This window comes from Dermacentor andersoni, chromosome 1 (genome assembly GCF_023375885.2).
Source record: "Dermacentor andersoni chromosome 1, qqDerAnde1_hic_scaffold, whole genome shotgun sequence".
NCBI lineage: Eukaryota > Metazoa > Arthropoda > Arachnida > Ixodida > Ixodidae > Dermacentor > Dermacentor andersoni.
In genome coordinates, this window is record NC_092814.1 from 123,951,701 (window position 1) to 123,970,831 (window position 19,131).

Sequence of the window (19,131 nt, forward strand, 5' to 3'; positions counted from 1 at the left end):
TTCGTCCTGGTCCGGGAATCGAACCCGCGACCAACGCCTTTCCGGAGCGGCCGCTCTGGGAGGGTCCTGGGTAGCTCCGATGGTAGAGTGACCCCCCCGGAACGGCGCTGGCGGACGATTCGTCGCTGGTTAGCTTGGCACGTTCTTCCATATTCTGACAATTGGCAATCAATAGACCATACCTTATATGGTATGTCAATTTTTACATCAGCTGTATGTGAATGATTTCTTGAAGCAAGAGAGAACATTTCAATAGAACGTCACGGTATCTCGAAGAAAATAAACACTGCAGCTGATAAATTGAGCTGGAGACGGGCGATTATGCATCGAACGAATATGGTATCTTCAGAAGTATTTGCTTTTTGCCTAGTTTGTACTTGCTGCGTGACATAACTGCCGCTAAATGGACACACATGAGAGCACAGTTGGAAAGGAAAACAATCACGACAACACGGGCAGCTGTCGCTGTAAATGTTTTCATTCGTGTTTGTGTTTTCTTGTGCGTCCATGTAGCGGCAATTACGCATCACACAATGTATGTTGTCTGCAACACGGCAGATAAGAGTTCGGTGCTGCGTGAATACTGATTCGCATATTTTCTGGCTGCTGATATTCAATATTCGCAAGGGTTGGAACGGATTTCATTCATACATTTTTCACAGTGTATAGGAAAAAAATTTACTCAGCAAACAGACGATTAGTAGTCCCCTTGGCTGTGTGATTTTTACCTGTTCAGAGAATGCAAGTCAAGCTGTATTGATGCATGTTTTTTTACCACCTTTCTCATCAGAACTTGTACTTGAACAGGTTATGACAAATGAACTCAAACTTAAACATAACCAGCGTGCGCATTGTTTCAGCCTACGTCGAGGTGCTATGCCTGCTGCTGCTGCTTCTCTCTTTCACTCCTCATTCCCCTCCCCACGTGTAGGGTAGCAAACTGGACTCAGTCTGGTTAACCTCCCTGCCTTTCCTTCTTCCCTTCTCTCTCTATCTCTCTTTTGCAGACGGTGAGAGTGAATCAATCGGACAAGAGGCGTGTTTGTGTGGAATCAAAGAGCTGAATCCTTCCTTGACTACGCTGCAGGATATTTTGTTACGTATTAAATATATAAATTAAAGGAAAAACTTGGAGGACGTTTAAGCTTCGCCTTTAAGAGTAAAAACGCAATAACGTTATCGCGCCCCGTTGGCATCGCCTTTTCATTCGCTTGCCATGGTCTTGAGTCACATAACTACGGAATTACTACGAGCGCGCGCTCCGGCGCATTGTGCCCTAGCGCTGACGTCATCGCTCCTCCTAGCGGCCACCGCGAGCAGTGGTTCCGCTCCTGTCTCAATGTCACGTGCACACGCTTTCCTTCCCTCACGGCACGGTTGAGGTGCCCACAGAGAACGAGAGGGTTACTTCGCCTTTCCTATCCTCCAAAATCGAATTTTTATGCGTGCGTGCGTGCGTGCGTGCATGTGGTGCTTTGGTTATCCCGGGCGGTCTTTACCCCAGCACGCTGCACAATGACGGAGAGATTCCAAAGGAGAATAATTAGAGACTGAAATAAGCACGATGAATGAGTAAAAGTAAACCGAACACCACACGCATTGTCATATGGAAGAAGTTCGGTTTCAGCTGGGTCCGTTGATACACTATTACAATATGTTAATGATTTTGTTAACTGCGCACGCAGCTCTCTCAAAACTTACTCTACGCCGGTATAGTTTAGTGCAGACTGAACTTCAATGCCCCTGGTGACACTGCGTACAAGGCAGAATTTAAATAATGTCTATTCTTTGTCAGGATCCGGTTCTCGTGTGAATTCGTCAACTTGCGCCGAGTGCGAAGTAGCCGAAGGTTATAATTATTCCCATTCAAACACTTCCCATTTACGATGAACAGTCTCTCTCCGACGTTAATACCAGCCCTCGTGTTGAAGCGCTTTTTCAGGAATGTGTGCATGGGATATTAGCTGAGGTGGCGATTTGTCATACAGAAAGGAGTGGTGTCAGAATTTTGTTCGATGGCTTAGCGGTTACAGCACCTTGTACGTACGTGCACTTGTGTAGACAGTCCCGCAAGCGGTTGGAGTCCTGCGGCTATAAACAAAATGAGAGAGCTCTTTGTAGCGCACATGATATTCTGCAGATGCTCGGAACCATCCCGCATGCGGATAGCGCTGTAACATCTGAAGTAAGGTTTCGTTATGCTTACAAACATTCAAGCAAAAATTGATGTCATGGTACGAATGTGATGGTGTCAGTGGCGCGTGTTGAAAGGATGCCACTCGGAACTCAAGAGCCAAACATATAATGTCGTGGTGTTGGTACGGCGAAATGCCATTACCGTACATTCAGTGTGCACAGCTGTAAAGCTATGCTGCTGCATTTAGATGTCATTTGCAACGAATGTAGTAAAAATAGAGCCATGCTCTTTTTGTTTCCCAACGCTCATGTCGGCCGGATGAGCGTATTACTCCTCGAAATGCTGAGTGCTAGACTAAATAAAAACCGCTCCGTAATATGCCTTTTATTCTAGCGTTGTTTTGGGTCTCTTCAGTTAAGAGCACGAAGTCGCAATGCCAAGAAACAGCTTAATAACGAAAAATAAATATGCAAGCATCAAATAAGTTTAACGGGCTGACTTAATTAGGAAATAATAAAGAGGAAATGGCGAAATTATGATCGCAATATGCGCATTACACGCTTTAAATGATCCAGCCGTAAGAGCGGGCGTTAATCACGGATGTTCGTTAATTCAGGTGCATTCGATAAATGCGAATTGAGAACAGCTATTTTTCTGTAAAAGTAATGTTTCTGCTTAGCCTAGAGTTATGTTTGACACGAAGTCTCTTGGAAGCCTCACTGCGCGAGTGTTTGTATGCAATCGTGGGTGCCCCTTTAGTAGGGAATCTCTTACGATCGTGGTTCGTTGCGCCAGCAACAATGCCAAAGATAGGGTTAAAGAACTTTCAGAAGTAGTGCAGTGAAACCGCCTAGCGTAGTCTGATATCAAGGGAGAGTATTCTATTGCCTACACTCGCACTCCTAAAAAAAAAAGCGACTATATTGTACGGTGAAGGCGGCTAGTTTGCGATGACTAAACGAACGTTCGCGTCGCCTTGTATCGCGGGAGGACCGAGTGTTTAAAAACTGCTGTTGTGCGGATGCTCGACACACTTTTCTTAAGCAGTCATGTTGGACTGAGACTCTCTCTCAAGCAGTCATGTTAGACTGATGTACTTTCTCAAACAGTCATGTTAGACTGATATAAATACTGGAAATAAAGCCATATTCCTCGTTCTCGATGAGAAGCAGTCCTTCACTTCATCAACGTCCTCAGCGTGGATAAGTTGGACGACGGCATGGGCTAGCTACCTTCGAATTCATGCCGGACTCCAATCTCGACAACGGATCACGAGCGATGGGACTGAGCCCCCAATCCTGACAACTGTACATCAGTAAACTCAAATTTGCTAAAACAGTTGCCGTAACACTGATACCAACTTGTTTCCAGGCGTAACCAACACGAATGTTCAGCAGACTATGTGTTGCAGAGTATTTCAGAACTAAATATTTTGTCATTTTTTCTTTTTATTCCAGATGCGATATTTCATTTGCATACTGTACCCCCATGCCCAAAGTCACTGTTGTGTTCTCTCTTTAGAAACTGTCTCTGTCAAGCAGGCGGAAAGAAGAAAGCCATCGCCTTTGCATAAAAGTAATACGAGAAAGAAAAAAGAATTTTTTTTTCTTCTAGCAGTGCGGATAAACACGGAAACGACAGACTGCAAAACTCGTTTACATTTGAAAACCGTATTCGCTCGGCTCGTTGGATGAACGTCCCGTTCTCAAGGCGCTTAGCGTGTTCTGGCGAGCGGGAGGATGGTGGTTTTGTATGCAGAAAAACAGATCGATCGTCACGACGTGCTTCGAATAACCTGAACATCTACGGCCAACCTGCGGCACAGGTGATGAACGGAATGTGGCGAATACGTGCACTGACATTTGCGAGAAGATTTTTTGAGGGCTCTCAAAAGATAGTGAGCTTTAATGAAATGCTGCCGCATGCTTGACCAATTTCCGTGTGTGTATGAACGTGAACCTGCACGAGCGCATGCCAAAGCGAAACTACTAAAGTGATTACTCTAAGAAGAAGTTTTTGGAGACCGATGCTGATTGCAGGTCGCATTGGTCACCTCTTGTTTATGAGCTCAAGGTCTGTCATATCCCATTCACAAGAGCGTTCCATAGAGTCCGACAGAGTTGTACAGTGTAGTTCGCAAGAAAACATATGGTATACTTAATATAAGTATTTATGCGCTTAATCGTTACCATTTCGTATATCCCGTTGTGTTTTGTATCCCGTAAATTCTCGAATGTGCAGTGCTTGTTTCAACGTGTTATTACTTGATTTATATTAAATTTTTTATTAGAACGGAGGGTTTATTTTTATTGGGGTAGTTGCCGCGTGGGAACGCCTAGTAAAAAAAAACAATGCCAAATAATGTTGTCATGTGTGACGGAGATACTGCAACAATGATTTTACGAAGTTGTTCGCTATCGAGCGGGCATGATATACTCTGGAACATTGGTCTTGAGCTTGGTCTCTCTCAGTACCTTGTACCTGATATTCTCGGTCCCAGGACACAGCCACCACAAGGGAGGAGTGTGCGCTGTAAATGTAGTAGCAAGGCATTTAGGTTACGTTCCAGCGTTTTTGGTCGTAGACACCCAGACCCAAGTCCCCGATTCTGTCCTTATAAACGAATACAAGCTCTGAAAGCCTTGTGTGATTTTCTTGTGAACATCGCAATACACCGCAATGTATTGTAGTGACCTCATTAGTTCCTCGTGAATAGTGCAATTTGACGCAATTTGTGTCCCACAATAACGTCATGATGATTTTGTCGTGCCATCGACATATTGTATGCATCGGTGTGCTCCTTTTTCATCGCAATGTATTTTAACGACAATTTTTCCGCGTTAGTGATTTCTTGTTCGCTTCGCTTTGAACTGATCTATTTCAACACGAGCAGAGACTACTCTCGCTTGTCGCAGGTGATGAACTATCTCGGCATTACGCATGATTTGCATAGATTTGCAACTTTATACCAAGGTATCTGCATAATTGTTGAATGTATGTAGAGTGTTTCTTTGAATCTAAGCGATTGTGAATGCTTTTGATTATTTATATGCTTTTTTCTTTTTGTACTGTTTTCGTTTGGAGTTTTCTTTATATGTATGTGTGTGTTTGTGTGTTTAGCTAGGATTTTGGGGTGGCGTTCTCTTCAGTGGCAAACCTTTCCATACTGTGGCAGTTGATAAACAATTAACAACATAGGTTCAGGTGACAGCAGGTGTTGCAGCCGGCACAGCCCGAAGTGGGGAATGAGGTAGACACACGGGTGTTCAAATCCATGTGCCTCGCATCGCGGAAAGGACTTTTGGGGTTGAGTGAAAGCTGGAGGGTCAGAAGAGGGGTGAGGTTGTCGCGGTCTCAGATTGGGATGGTGAGCGAGCCATTTGGTCTGCCTAGTTGTTGTATGGACTTCGATGATGCTTGTGAATCAAATGCACTTTAGTTCTGAGGTGTGACGACTAGTATAGGCTATGTATTTGTTGCTAGATTTGTAGTGCCCTTCGTAAATTTTTTTCAGTTACTTCACTGCACCAAGTGGGTTATTGTAGATGGTAACTGCCGTAATGGGAGTTATTCGCGATTGTAACGTAACGGACGCCGCGCTGCAAAACAGAAACCGCAGCGTGTGTTGCATAGAGCGGTCGAACATGTGAAGTTTATCAAGCCCTCCTTTGACGTCGTCAAAGCAGAACAGCGAAAAGATATCTCGACAACACTGTTGCGTGTCGCTCTGCACCTCCACAGGATGAAAGCGTCATAAGTCCATGGTTTTCATAATGACAGCGAGGCGAAGAGGAGGCAGCTACGGGTCCAAACTGCGAACGGGCCAATCCATAAAGGCGACGATGGTCGTATTCTCGTGGCATTTTCAGTCATATGATTACTTCTTGCCAAGTAAGAAAACTTGCATGATTTTACGTCTTTTGTCGAGAGCTAAGTGCTATAACAATATTGATGAGCAGCTAAGGCTCTCGGTTATCTTGCTTCGCACAGTCACCTGCATCGCTCCAGCTGCAAATATACAGTCATTTTGCCTTTCAACGCGGATCACGAGCACTCCCAGTTGTCGCTAGCGTATGATGCTTTCGCACTCTAGATCGATTATCGACTTTTATTCGCATCAGCAGTTATAGTAAGCATTTTCTTTTGACTCAGGGATCAGTGGACTTGCGCGTGGCGAAACGTGCTTCAGCAAAAACAAACACTGGATTATACGAAAAGTGTAGCATCAGTGTATAACATACGTCCTTAAAATGCTCTTTCGCGTGTTTTTCACGTTATTGGTCACGTTGTCGGCAAACCTCGCTAACTGCGCGCATCGTGCAGACCGTCGCCTTTATCCAGAGTGGCATTTTACGGGCGGTTCAGATGAAGCCTCCTATACGCAGGTGGCTCATTTTAGCTCTTCTAGTGATTGCGCGGCTGGTTCTAGCAGAGGACAGAAAACTCAGAGGAAGCACTTCGTTCAAATATTGTTGCGTCTATCCTGCGTTTTAGGTAGAAGTGTTTATTTGTGGACAGATTGTACACGAAGCAGGGTATCTGTACCGCGCGGCTGTTCTAGTTGACCCAGCAACATCGGTATGCTGTATTGTTCAGCGTCTAGCTTACGTAGGATGTTGTGATAACATGGCAGAGCTCTGCCGGTTCCCCCACTGAGCAGGTCTCTTGCACCGACTTCTTTGTCAATGTCCAGCACTTTTCATGTCGGTGCAAATAGGGTCAAGTCGCTCGGCCAGCCTGTTCATAATTAAAAACACTGTGAGCTTAGAACACTTAAAGGCTAAGTAAATAAGCATTTATTTTGAATACGCACGGAGCACGAATACCGAAATACTACGTCTTAAATAAAGAAAATTAAATTATGGGGTTTTACGTGCCAAAACCACTCTCTGATTATGAGGCACGCTGTAGTGGAGGACTCCGGAAATTTCGACCACCTGGTGTTTTTAACCGTGAAACCTAAAGCTAAGTACACGGGTGTTTTCGTATTTCGCCCCCATCGAAATGCGACCGCCGGGGCCGGGATTCGATCCCGCGACCTCGTGCTCAGCAGCCTAACACCATAGCCACTGAGCAACCACGGCGGGTTACGTCTTAACTTGTAGTACCGATTAGATTAGCTTATATCGAAATGACGCAACGCGAAGCTTTATCAAGTTCATGCAAGGCTTACACGAATCGTAAGGCGGCCATAAAGCAACAGGTATAATTGATTGTTACGCACTTACGGCCTCTGTCGCGGAGAATCACCTGCATCGCGAATAGTGGCAGCTCCTGATAAAAAGTGGCGGCGTACTAGCAGACGACCCTTCGGCGTTCTCGCTAGTACAAGCATACACCGGCTCCTCGTACCAAGATATCGAAATCAATTATTTCCAAACACTCGCATTCGCTAAATGGCAAGCGCGTCTAATGCAGTCCTCGTTTAGGCTTCTATGCTGAAAAACAAGGTAGTGACAGTGTAAGTCGCGTCAGTTGGCTTCCTACTGTATCACGCAAAATGGCAAATTAATTTACACCTTATTGGTAGCAGTATATCAGCGTACTGAAGAGGTGCTTGCACTAATTCCGATCATTCCTCTGCGAGACGGGCCTGTGACAGGGCGTTATGCCTGGTGTAGGTATCTGGGCATGCGGCTCTTTTCGCATGACGGTGCAAATGCATGCTGCTCATGGCCGAGCGTTGCCGACCTTGTTCATCCATCGCACGCTTGAGAGCACAATAACAGCGCGCAAGCGCTCCGTCACGTGGTATTCATTTTTTTTTCATATTTCGCGGGCTTTCTTTGGAACGCGGAAAAAAGGAAACAATTTATTGAGAGGTTTGTCAAGGTGCTCTACAACTTTGCGTATCACACTTGAGGTCTGCAGCCAATACTTTAAAAGTTGATTACTCAAACATAACTAATCCGTTAGCTAAGGGGAAAATACAAAAAAAAAAAAAATAGCCCGAGTAACTCTAGGCCAGTGCCAACATTATGCATTCCGTTCAACTCGCGTCCGTAATGCCTTTCATATTTAAAACTTTAGCTCAAGTTATGTGGGACAACCTGTATAAGGCTTCCATCACCTTACTCTTCGTCCTCGTCTAGTCAGCGCTGTTGTTTGCCAAATATGGCTGTTAACTTACCGAAGTTTCCCTACTATTGCAACTAAAAAAACTTTCTTTACTGAACAAGATGGCAGAATGGATATGTTTAATAACTACATTGGCAATAACTTAAGACCAATAACCGTCACTGAACAAGGGATACACAGTTTTATAAAAACTTGGCACGTAAAAAAATTGCCAGCACTTGTTATAAAAAAATTTTTAGGGTATGCCAAATTGTTGGAAATTTATGCGGCGAAGTGCTTCTCTTGTGGAACACATCTCGCCCGTCTCTGTGTTTTTCTGGACTTCTCACTGCACCTGTGGGGTCTACCGCCCCCTTCATCGCGGTGATGGATGTACAACACCCCGAGGATCCTCCCGGTTCCCGCTCACCCGCGGGCATCGGTTCGAGGAAGCGAGGGAATACGTCGAGTGGTAGCGAGGATACAGAACTGTACTCCGCATCAGGTGACGAGTCCTCGGAAGACAGCTTTCGACTTGTCCAGTACCGCAAGGCCAAACGAAGGATTATCAACTCATCTTCGGCGTCCAGCTCGAACACTGTGAAAACAGCGCCTCAATGATGGCCTCACTCCATCCTGTTTGTGCTACAGGACGCTACCGACAACCTGCGCGTCCTCAACAGGCAAGCACTCTCCGTGTATCTAGAAAACACCGTGCCAAACGAGATCAAGGATGTCAAGATAAACACTAGGCGAAACATCCTGGCAATCGATGTGATGAACCCGAGCGCGCTGACCATACTGCAACATGTAACGTAGCTAGGAAACATCAAGGCCCGATCCATCGTGCCAACGAATGGTGCCACAATAACAGGAGTCATCTATGACATTGACAATGAAATTCCTAATGCAGACCTCCCAGTTCTCATAAAACCAGCAAGTGCACACAACGTCATTGTGCATGTTTGTCGCCTCGGCAACACACGTAGTGTGAGACTAACGTTCAAAGGCGACTGCCTTCCACCCTACATGAAGGTCGGCCACTTTCGCCACCAGGTTCGACCATTTATTCCAAGACCAATGCAATGCTTCAATTGTCAGAAGATTGGCCATGTGAAGGGTGTCTGCAGAAATTCGGCCGTGTGCCCTCGATGTGCCGAACCCCACTCAGACGACAACTGCAGCGCAACCACGTTGAAGTGTCCTAACTGTCAGGGTGATCACTGCGCCTCTTCCAAAGACTGTCCCCAGATTAAGAAAGAGATCACCATTCTTAAACAAATGGTGAGAGACAACTCTACCCATAAAGAGGCCGCTGTGAAAGCACGGCGAAGACGACGTCACCGTCGAAGGTCTTCACGACGGAAAACATCAAGCTTTCAGGAAAAGTCAGCTCGTCAAGCAGCATCATCAGCGGAAGTCTCCAGCACTCCGAACACCGATGTTGGAAGGGAGAAAACTGCCAAATCTCTCTCCACAAAGGAATGGCCGCCACTTCCGCGTACACGACCGCCAAAAGAGCCGCAGAAGAAGCGGCCCCCAGTACAGCAATGTGCTGTATTCGAGGAGTCGCGGAAAACAGATGAGCAAGTGATAGCACTTATTAGGCCTTTAATGAATGCCATTCGCGTGTTGCTAAGCAACATGCACACACCGTCTGCCAGAAGTGCGCTTCAAGTCCTCGACGCTCTGAATCCGGTGCTTGCAACCCTTGAATAGATCATGGCTCCACAGCCACGGTCGTTTAGGGAAGAGGTCCGACAAGCAGCTATTTTTCAGTGGAATGCGCGCGGACTCAGAGCTCGTCTTTCGGATTTCCGTCGCTTCGTGTACGCCAATATGTTTCCCATTATCGTGATTTGCGAGCCGAACTTATCGAACACAATCAGGCTTTCTGGATATGAATCATTTATGTCGTCAACTGTTTACGAAAACAGTAAGGTTTTGGTGTTTATTCGCCGTGAACTCACCTACACTCATCAGCCTGTACCACCTAATGACAATAAATATGTATGCCTAAACGTAAAGAAAAAGAATTTGGCCTTTACTTTTGTGGGTGCCTACCTATCTCCGTCAAGTCGATTTGATTACAAAAGACTAAAAGACATCCTTTCCTCAACTTCCAATCCCTGGGTTATCATTGGAGATTTCAGCGCACATCATAAACTCTGGGGAAGTCCGATGATCAACGCAAGAGGCAGAGCTCTGGTATCTTTCGCCTCCAGTAATGAACTTTGGCTGCTGAATGATGGAAGTCCTACCTTCTTACGTGGCTCCACGTACAGCAGTTGTCTTGACTTGGCTTTCGTCTCACGATGCCTTGTCAGACGTGCAGGGTGATTTGCGGACATAGAGACGCATGGAAGCGACCATATTATCCCCACGTACATCAATATCAGAGGATCGTCCCCTTCCAAAATATGGGATACGATCCAAAGAGTGGACAGGCCTAAATTTCAGTCTATTATGGAAGAACACTGCGACGCCAATCCATCTTTCGACTTGGAAGAGGCAATCAAGAGCGTGGTGCAAGACACTATGCGTACTATCACATGATCTTCGAAACTGAATGAATTTGATGTGGAACTAGAACGACTTCGAGCAATCCGACGACGTGCTGAACAAAGATACCGACGTACGTAGACAATGGACGATTTACGGACCGCCAGACGCACGCAAAAGAAGATACAGCGCTGGTTAGACAAGCTCGAATCGCAACGTTGGACTGCCTTCTGTGAGTCGCTAGGTCCACGCAAGCCTTTATCGCAACTATGGAGAACGGTGCGCGGTCTCCGGACACTCCCCGTACAGCGATTCCCATTCAAGGCGCTTGCCCTCTCTCAAAAGAGATCGGAGATTGACGTGGCAGAGGATTTCTGCACCAGATTATCCGGCCAACTCACAGCTACCAACATTCCATCGCCTTCGAGTAGCTGTCCGCCCCCACGTGATCACCGGATGGATCTACCATTCTCAATCCACGAACTTAAGGCAGCATTAGCTTTGTGTAGCCGCACATCAGCGCCAGGACCTGACGGAATTTCCTACCGAGCTCTGTGTCACCTGGGGGAGCGAACGAGAGGAGTTCTTCTTGAGGTGTATAATGAATCTTGGAGAAATGGCACACTACCAACAATCTGGAAGACAAGTCGCCTTGTTCCACTGCTGAAGCCTGGCAAGTCGCCGTTGGAACTCTCATCATATCGCCCGATCGCTTTGGCGAGCTGTGTGGGCAAAGTAATGGAGAGGATGGTCCTAGGACGCCTGGAGTGGTACTTGGAGTACCACAACACCTACCCAGATGCCATGGCGGGCTTCCGACGCGGTCGATCATCGATCGATAACGTCGTCGACTTGGTCACCTACATTCAACATGAGAAATTCCGTAAGCGTCTCTGCGCTTCTTTATTCCTCGACGTTAAAGGGGCGTATGACAACGTTACGCATGAAGCCATCCTCTCTACTCTCGCAGAGGTAGGAGTAGGTGGTCGGATGTTTCAATGGATACGGAGCTATCTATCCATGCGATCCTTTTTTGTAAGCACCGAGGAAGGCCATACTTGTCTACATTATAGCTACCGCGGCGTCCCCCAGGGCGGTGTATTTAGCCCTGTGTTATTTAATCTAACACTGATTGCTCTCCTTGAGCACGTGCCAACTACAGTGAGGCTATCAATGTACGCGGATGACATCTGCATATGGACGTCTGCAGTAACACGCCTACAGTTGCCAGTGAGAATTCAGAGAGCCGCCACACAAACTGTTATCTACTCCGTAATCGAGGCCTGGAAATTTCCTCCGAGAAATGCGCACTAGTGCCATTTACGCGCAAACCCATGGCAAACTACAGTGTAATAATAAACGGCCAAATAATACGACGGGTCCGATCGTACAAGTTTCTAGGTGTCATAATCGACAGGGACTTGTCATGGAGCCCACACGTATCATACGTGAAAAAACGGTTGACAGGCATCTGTCACCTGTTCAAGTTTTTCGCTGGCAAGACCTGGGGAATGTCGCCAAGTGCCATGTTGCAACTGTACAGGGTGCTTTTTCTAGGATTTCTGCGATACAGCTTGCCAGCGATAAACAACACAGGTAAAACAAATCTACGCACAATACAAAGTCTTCAGGGTCAAGTGCTCCGGGTCTGTCTAGGCCTGCCTCAGAGTGCTTCAACAGTGGCTACGATAGCAATCGCTGGAGACCACCTTGTCAGGACCCACATTGAAACTAAAGTACTCAGAACCCATATAAGGCATCTGGCCAGGACGCCTCGTCACCACTTGGCCTCCCTAACAGCAGACAGACCACACACACCTTTCAGCCAAACGATAACCGCACATGATGAATCATTGCCAGCTTGTTTCACTCCGGCTGCGAGACCTTCGATTCCTCCATGGTGCCTCGCTCAGCCAAGAATCAACCTCACAATACCTGGTATCTCGAAAAAAGCTGATCTATCATCGCCAGCCCTTAGACAGCTCACGCTACTATATTTGTACAAGAACTACCGTGATTCTACGCATATTTACACTGATGGATCTGTCCTTCCAAGTAGCTCCGCGGCGGCAGTCGTCATACCAGCGAAAGCTACAACAGGCAAATTTAAGACGACCCACGCGACAACATCGACAGCAGCAGAGCTCGCAGCGCTCTTTACTGCCCTTCATCACATTGGTGATGAACCACCACACAAGTGGACAATATTCTGCGATTCGAAGGCGGCACTGCAGTCTCTACTGTCACTTTTACGACGCAGACCGCACGAACAACTAATATTCCATATTATAGAGACGTTACAACATATAAGTGATGTAGGCCATGAAATAACCTTTCAGTGGCTTCCAAGTCACTGCGGGATTATCGGCAATGAACGGGCGGATCACGCTGCCCGCTCAGCCCATACTGAGGAGCGCCACGTCCCAATTCCTCTTTCTAGAACTGACGCAGCGCGGAAGCTCCGCCTACTTGCTCGGCAGTGCACCGCGTCGCAATGGAATGAGCCACATTTAAGAAATACGCGACTGTACTCACTTGATCCCACACTAAGTCTTCGAGCGCCATCACAGCTTCGCCGTAGAGACGCCACGCTTTTATATCGACTTTGGTTGGGCGTTGCCTTTAACAAATCCTATGCATTCCGCATAGGGATGACCGACAGCCCAACCTGTGACCACTGCGGCCATGAAGAATCAATTGGCCATATTTTTTGCGCCTGCCCGCAGTACAGTCCACAGAGGGCATGCCTTCGCCACGAACGTGACCAACTGGACGACTAACCGCTATCCGAAAAAGAATTCTACAACATCGAAAGGACCTACCGTCACAGAAGAAGGCCGTGCAAGCGCTATTGCGCTTTTTGCGATCTACCGGCCTGTGTGAACGACTTTAACTGGAACGCCTTATGTGTGTGTGTCTCCATGTGTGCGTATTTTTTTTTTCCTTTTTTTAGCGTTTTCCTCTCTCTCATCTCTCTAACCCCTATCCCCCATCCCCAGTGTAGGGTAGCAAACCGGAGACTCATATCTGTTTAACCTCCCTGCCTTTCCTCTTTATTCTCTCTCTCTCTTATGCAGACTTATTAACCATTCTCTGTCCCCATGTAGACTCCTGAAAGAATAAAAAAAATGCAAAGATCATAACGATAGACAATTCGATGTGCTACTTCTTCGATTTACTGGTTCTGAGCTTCTTGAGCGCGTTATCTTTAAACGAATAACTAAATACCTTGACAATAAAAACTACCACCACATCAGCATGGCTATTGCCCAGGGCTGTGAATTGTAACTGAATTAGTTGAAGTTATTATTCTTCAGCATAGATAACCACAACAAAGGGACCTCATTTTTTGAAATTTTTCTAGCGCATCTGTATATCACACGAAAAATTATTTGAAAAGCTTGAATTGACGACAGGTGAGGGATTTACAGCTGACTGGTTTACTGACGACTTGACCGATCGTACCGAAAGTATTGGGATTGCCAACTAAGCCTCTTCTTCTTGAGGAACACAGTGCAAACTGAAATAAGGACAACAAAGAAGCGTCATTGTCCTCGTGTGTGTTCGCGCGGTGTTCCTCAAGGTGAAGTTACACCAACTCGCCCAATTGCCGGTTCTGTCAAGACTATATAGTTCACGTTACTTCTGGAGTACTCCAAGGAAGCGTTATGATATTTATCCTACTTTAAATCTTCATATATGGCGTGTCCAATAACATCAATTTCAGTATAAGAGATTTGCTATAGTCAATCCGTTATTTACTATGAAATTAACTAGGATGATGACACACAGTACTGAACAACGCGTTAGAAACCATAAGTGATGCACAGAGTGGCAAATGACCTTTAACACCAACAAATGCGCCTTGACAACGAGAACAACAACAACAAAAAGAATAAAGGGTCAACCGAATGTCGACGCTAAAGAAGACAAGGTAGACGTACAGTCGACCGATTCTTTAAAGGCGCGTACACACTAGCGCGAAAACGCGCGCGGCTCGCCGCCGGCAGCAAAATGCGCGCCGCGAACGCTGCCTCGCGGCAGGTTTTTCGTGCCGTGGGATGGATCGGTCCTGGACCGATTTCTCGCGCTTTTCCGCGGCGGCAAGTGAGCCGCGAACGCCGGAGACCAATGAGAGCGGCCACTTCAGTGACGTGCGCGGGGAAAACTGGTTTTATGCGGACACGACCGACCGCTCGATTCGTAGTCCCATGGGTATCAGCCAGCGCGCTCGCTTCGTGCTCGTTTGCGCTCGTTTTGATTGTCATGGTTTGCGATTCTTTCTTATAAACATGAGCCTAACCCGAGACGTCCCGATGGATAGGTTTCTGGAGACTGTGCGCCATATCCGATTCTGCCCGAGAAGACGGACCCTGAATACAAGGACGCGGAGGCGACACTCGGTACCTCATTCTTCTTGTCTTTTGAACGCAGCGACACCGCAGCAGAAGGGAGAACACCAACATGATTATGATTAGTGGCAACGACGGCGTCATCTTCATAAGACATAACTCGCGTTAAGCACGAAGAACAAAGAACGTAAACACAGCGCCTACCTGTCAGCAGACGAAGTAAAAAGCACGCGACATCTCGCACCTACACGCACAGTAAAAGCGAGGAAGCGATTTCTTCATACTGTCACATGACTGCCACAGTGGCTGGCCGCCAGTTTATGTGGCCGCTCTGCCGCGCCGCGCGCGTTTTTCCGTTAGTGCGTATGCGCCGTAACAGTACCGCGCGAGTGTCGAGTGGCCCGCCGGTCAGCGCCTTTTAACGGCGCGAAGCGACGAGATCAGCACGAGTAGCGCATGCGCACAAAATTCACTCGAAGCGCAAGTTTCCCCTGCTAGGCTCTTCCCACTGGCATGACAGCGCCCTTGTCGCGAATAACTCAGTGGAAGCTTGGGCCAAGATTGAAACAAGGGGCTCTATTCCGGACATTCCGCGATTCTCTTCGAGGCGCGACGTAGCGCGGCGCGACGCTGCTTCGGAAGCGCCGAAGCGAGCTGAAAACGAAAGTTTAAAGTCCCACATGCGCCGCGGTTCTGATTAAGTGGTGAGGCTTTACCGCCTTGGATGTCTGCTTGACAACATTTGAAAGCACTATAATAGGTAGTGGCTGCCTTTGGAGGCGTGCAGCATGGTAGGCTATTGCTCGGTGCCGCAGTGCCGGACGTACGCAATGGAGCCCGGTGTCAGCCTTATTCACACGTAGCTGCAGGGCAAGGAGCTGCGTGAAGCTTGGCTGGCGAAACTTAGAACCGGCTGACAGCCATCGGCTACAACTCGGGTATGCAGCAAGCAGAGACGCGAGCAAGATTTCTTCTACGGCGCCGGGACTGCGCGATGTTCGGCGAGTAGCAGAAAACGCGCACCGAGACGCTCGCCCGCGCCCGCTGCCCGGATAATGTCGTGACGGTTTGGTCTATGAACTTGTTGATGCTAGATACTGGCAAGTTCACTGGAACGGACATTAAAAGACGCACATTAAAAAAAGGCATGGCATATGGTCATGTTTGTGTTATGAATTAATGCACTGGATTACGAAAAAGAAGCAGAGGGCAATCGCACGCTGAGAAGACTGATAAACATACATTGCGACGCAACTTGAGAATTAATATTGAAATGTCCAAGAGTCTAGAAGACAAAAAAAAAAAAAAGATTGAATCGTCGCGACGGCACATCACAGTCGCCGTAGGCGTCGAAGTCTGTATAACGAAATTATTTTTGAACAGTTCTGATAGCGTTCACGCAACAATGGTTGTCAAATGCTCATATGCTGCGGCCTAAAGCTCGCGGCATGGTGCGAAAACGCGCTCACAGCGAAAGCAAAACATTTTGCGCGGACATGCATGCAGACGCGCAGTCGGTCGCTGCGAACGCGTGCGATCGCTGCATTGAGGCTTCAGTCTGTTATGCCCCATTTGGTTATACAGACAGCCCACTATAAGAACATATTTTATATAGTTTACTCTCAGTGTTTACCTACCTTTCATGCAAGAAGCCGGTTTGGGAGACTCCATCGCGGCGACCGCGCACAGTGGCGTTCACTGTATGTATTCGGTAAAGAGATAGCGTCTGTAAACGATTATGTGCTGTCAGTTTGCACAAGGTTATTATATCGACAGTCAAAAAGTTCCCTCGTTTTGACAGTACCTACGTAAATGTCCAGGAGGGCTGACGCGTGCTGTTTTTATTGAACGCCGTAAGCGAAGCCGATAAGGAGCGCCCCCCGTGATCCCCCATACAACGCAAGGGAGGTGCTTCCGACAGATGGCGATTCCGTAACTCCTCGCCCCCATAGCGCGACGGACGCGCCGGCGCTGCCATCTCTCGTTCAGTTCGCTGGTTACTCGCGCCTTATGAGGAATCTTCAAGGCGTCGCTTTACGTACATTCCTTTTTATAAATTAAAAAGACACGACTATCATAACTTCTGATTGCGCGAAAAGGCATTATATTGATTACAATACAAACGCAGCAGTGAAAAGTGGACAGCGTTGCAGAAAGTTTGATATGTTCAACCAATATTATTTCATATAAACGCGTTCTATTAAAGAATGATAGCCCAAAGCCCAGATACCAGCACCACCCGAGAGCGATGCAAATACTACATATGAGCACGCGTCATGAACAAAAGATTTTGATGGCGCCAAATGACGGGGGAAATGTGGCGATACGCATTCGTCTCGGCCACCATTGCATATGGCTGCTCATTAGAATAATTCGCGCGGCTCGTCACACTACAAATTATGGCGGAAAATCTCTGCAATGGCGGCCCAGCGCAACGTCACGCAACGTCAAATTGACGTTTACGAAACTGCCCTTCCTGTGACACTAACCACGGCATATTCCTTCAGCCAATCAGCAGGCTGACATGGCGCCTATCTTGAATCGCCACCACATATTCGCGAAATTGTAGATGCATTGCACTGGCTTCCGTACGCTACCGCTCAATTTCTTTTTGAAGCGCTAACGTCGCAATGTAGCTGCCAAGGGCCAAAAAAATGTATTAGCCGATAAAATTTGCAGTCCACGTCCCGTTTCGTCATCTTGATGAAAACGCAAAATTGCATTTTGCAAAACTTCCGTTTCTCGGCACAAATTTCAAGGCACGTGAGCTCTCGATAGCCAATCAAAGTCAACATGGCGGATAATGGTGGCCCTGCAGCCGACGTGCGCCTTAGATGGAAAAGTTGATAATCCGCTCTTGCGTTAATTTTCTTGCCCCTTTGATATAGTTGCGTTGCAGCTTTGCACGTTTTGTTCATTGTTCGCTCTACAGGTGCGAAAGGACCTTTTCTTATGTGGTTACGAGATATCCAGACACCGGATACGCCAGACCCGCGTGAAGTCAGCAAAGAAGACCTTGCCTTCAAAATGACTCTACAGCCCTATAACGTAAAACTATTCCATCTGTTTTTATTCCCACCTCCTGACGTCAAATTACGGAACTTCCGACGCAAGCATCGGGCGGTGACTCGCAGCGTTGTTTGAACAGGCCAATGAAACGCTCTCCTCGTTTATAGCAGGTCACTTTTGTTTGCTTTCAAAGCGAAAAGCATTGCCTTACTTGAAATTTTTTCCTTGTCTAATAGGCTAACCAGACGCGATGTGCATGCAGAAGAGGAAAGGGTATCGCAGTAAAAGTAGATAATCTAATGAGGAGGGTAGTGCGAGCGTCTGCGATTAGTCGGTATCTTCTTGCTTAGCTTTCGGTGTCTGGTAGAAAAACGCTGCGGCGTGCAACGGAAGGGTAAAAATGCAGCTATAACGGATCCTCAGTGAAGAAAATTTGACAGAGCGATGTCGTGTGCGTGCTGAAAGGGCTCAACAACGTTATACTGCCAAGCAAAAACTTTAGTATACGCAAATATATCCATTCTCCCTGGCAGCTCCGAGTACCCAGTGCCAGAGCGATCGGTGGGCAGCCATCTTCCATTCGTTTCGGAACGGGGCAGTCCCCGGCTATTCCGAAAAAAAAAAATCGGTTTTTATCGCCATATTAATGCATCATTATTACGTACACGTCACTCTGACGTGGTGAATTCTCGCGATTTTGTGACGTCGCGTGACAGACAGGTGAAGTCGGCGCAACGCGAAACCTTTTGACCAATGGCGGAGGGCAGATGGTGAAAAAGCCGTCTAATCGAAAGTAATTATTTTTCTTTCGTTCAATTTAATCATGCATAATCAGTATGCAGACGCCATATCAAATGAAGTTCTGTCGCAGTTTTCCTCACATAGCGTGACAGACAAGCGAAGTGGGGGCGGCCCGAAAAACAATTTGACCAATCGTGGAGGGCTGATTGAAGAAGTGGGTTAGAAAAGTTTGGAATAGCTTTACGTTATAGCGCCCCTCTATTACAGCATGCAACACAGCACGCTCTATTTACTTGAGAAGGGCAAATACCTTAGCTTGGTAATTACTTATGA

At 47.1% G+C, this 19,131-nt stretch overlaps 1 protein-coding gene across 1 annotated transcript in view; it reads right to left on the bottom strand.

Annotated features, from left to right (window-relative positions):
• LOC126545824 (cell adhesion molecule Dscam1-like) overlaps nt 1-19,131 on the bottom strand; it is a 710,777-nt gene that overhangs the window by 200,970 nt on the left and 490,676 nt on the right. The gene's annotated exons all lie outside the window — the stretch shown is intronic.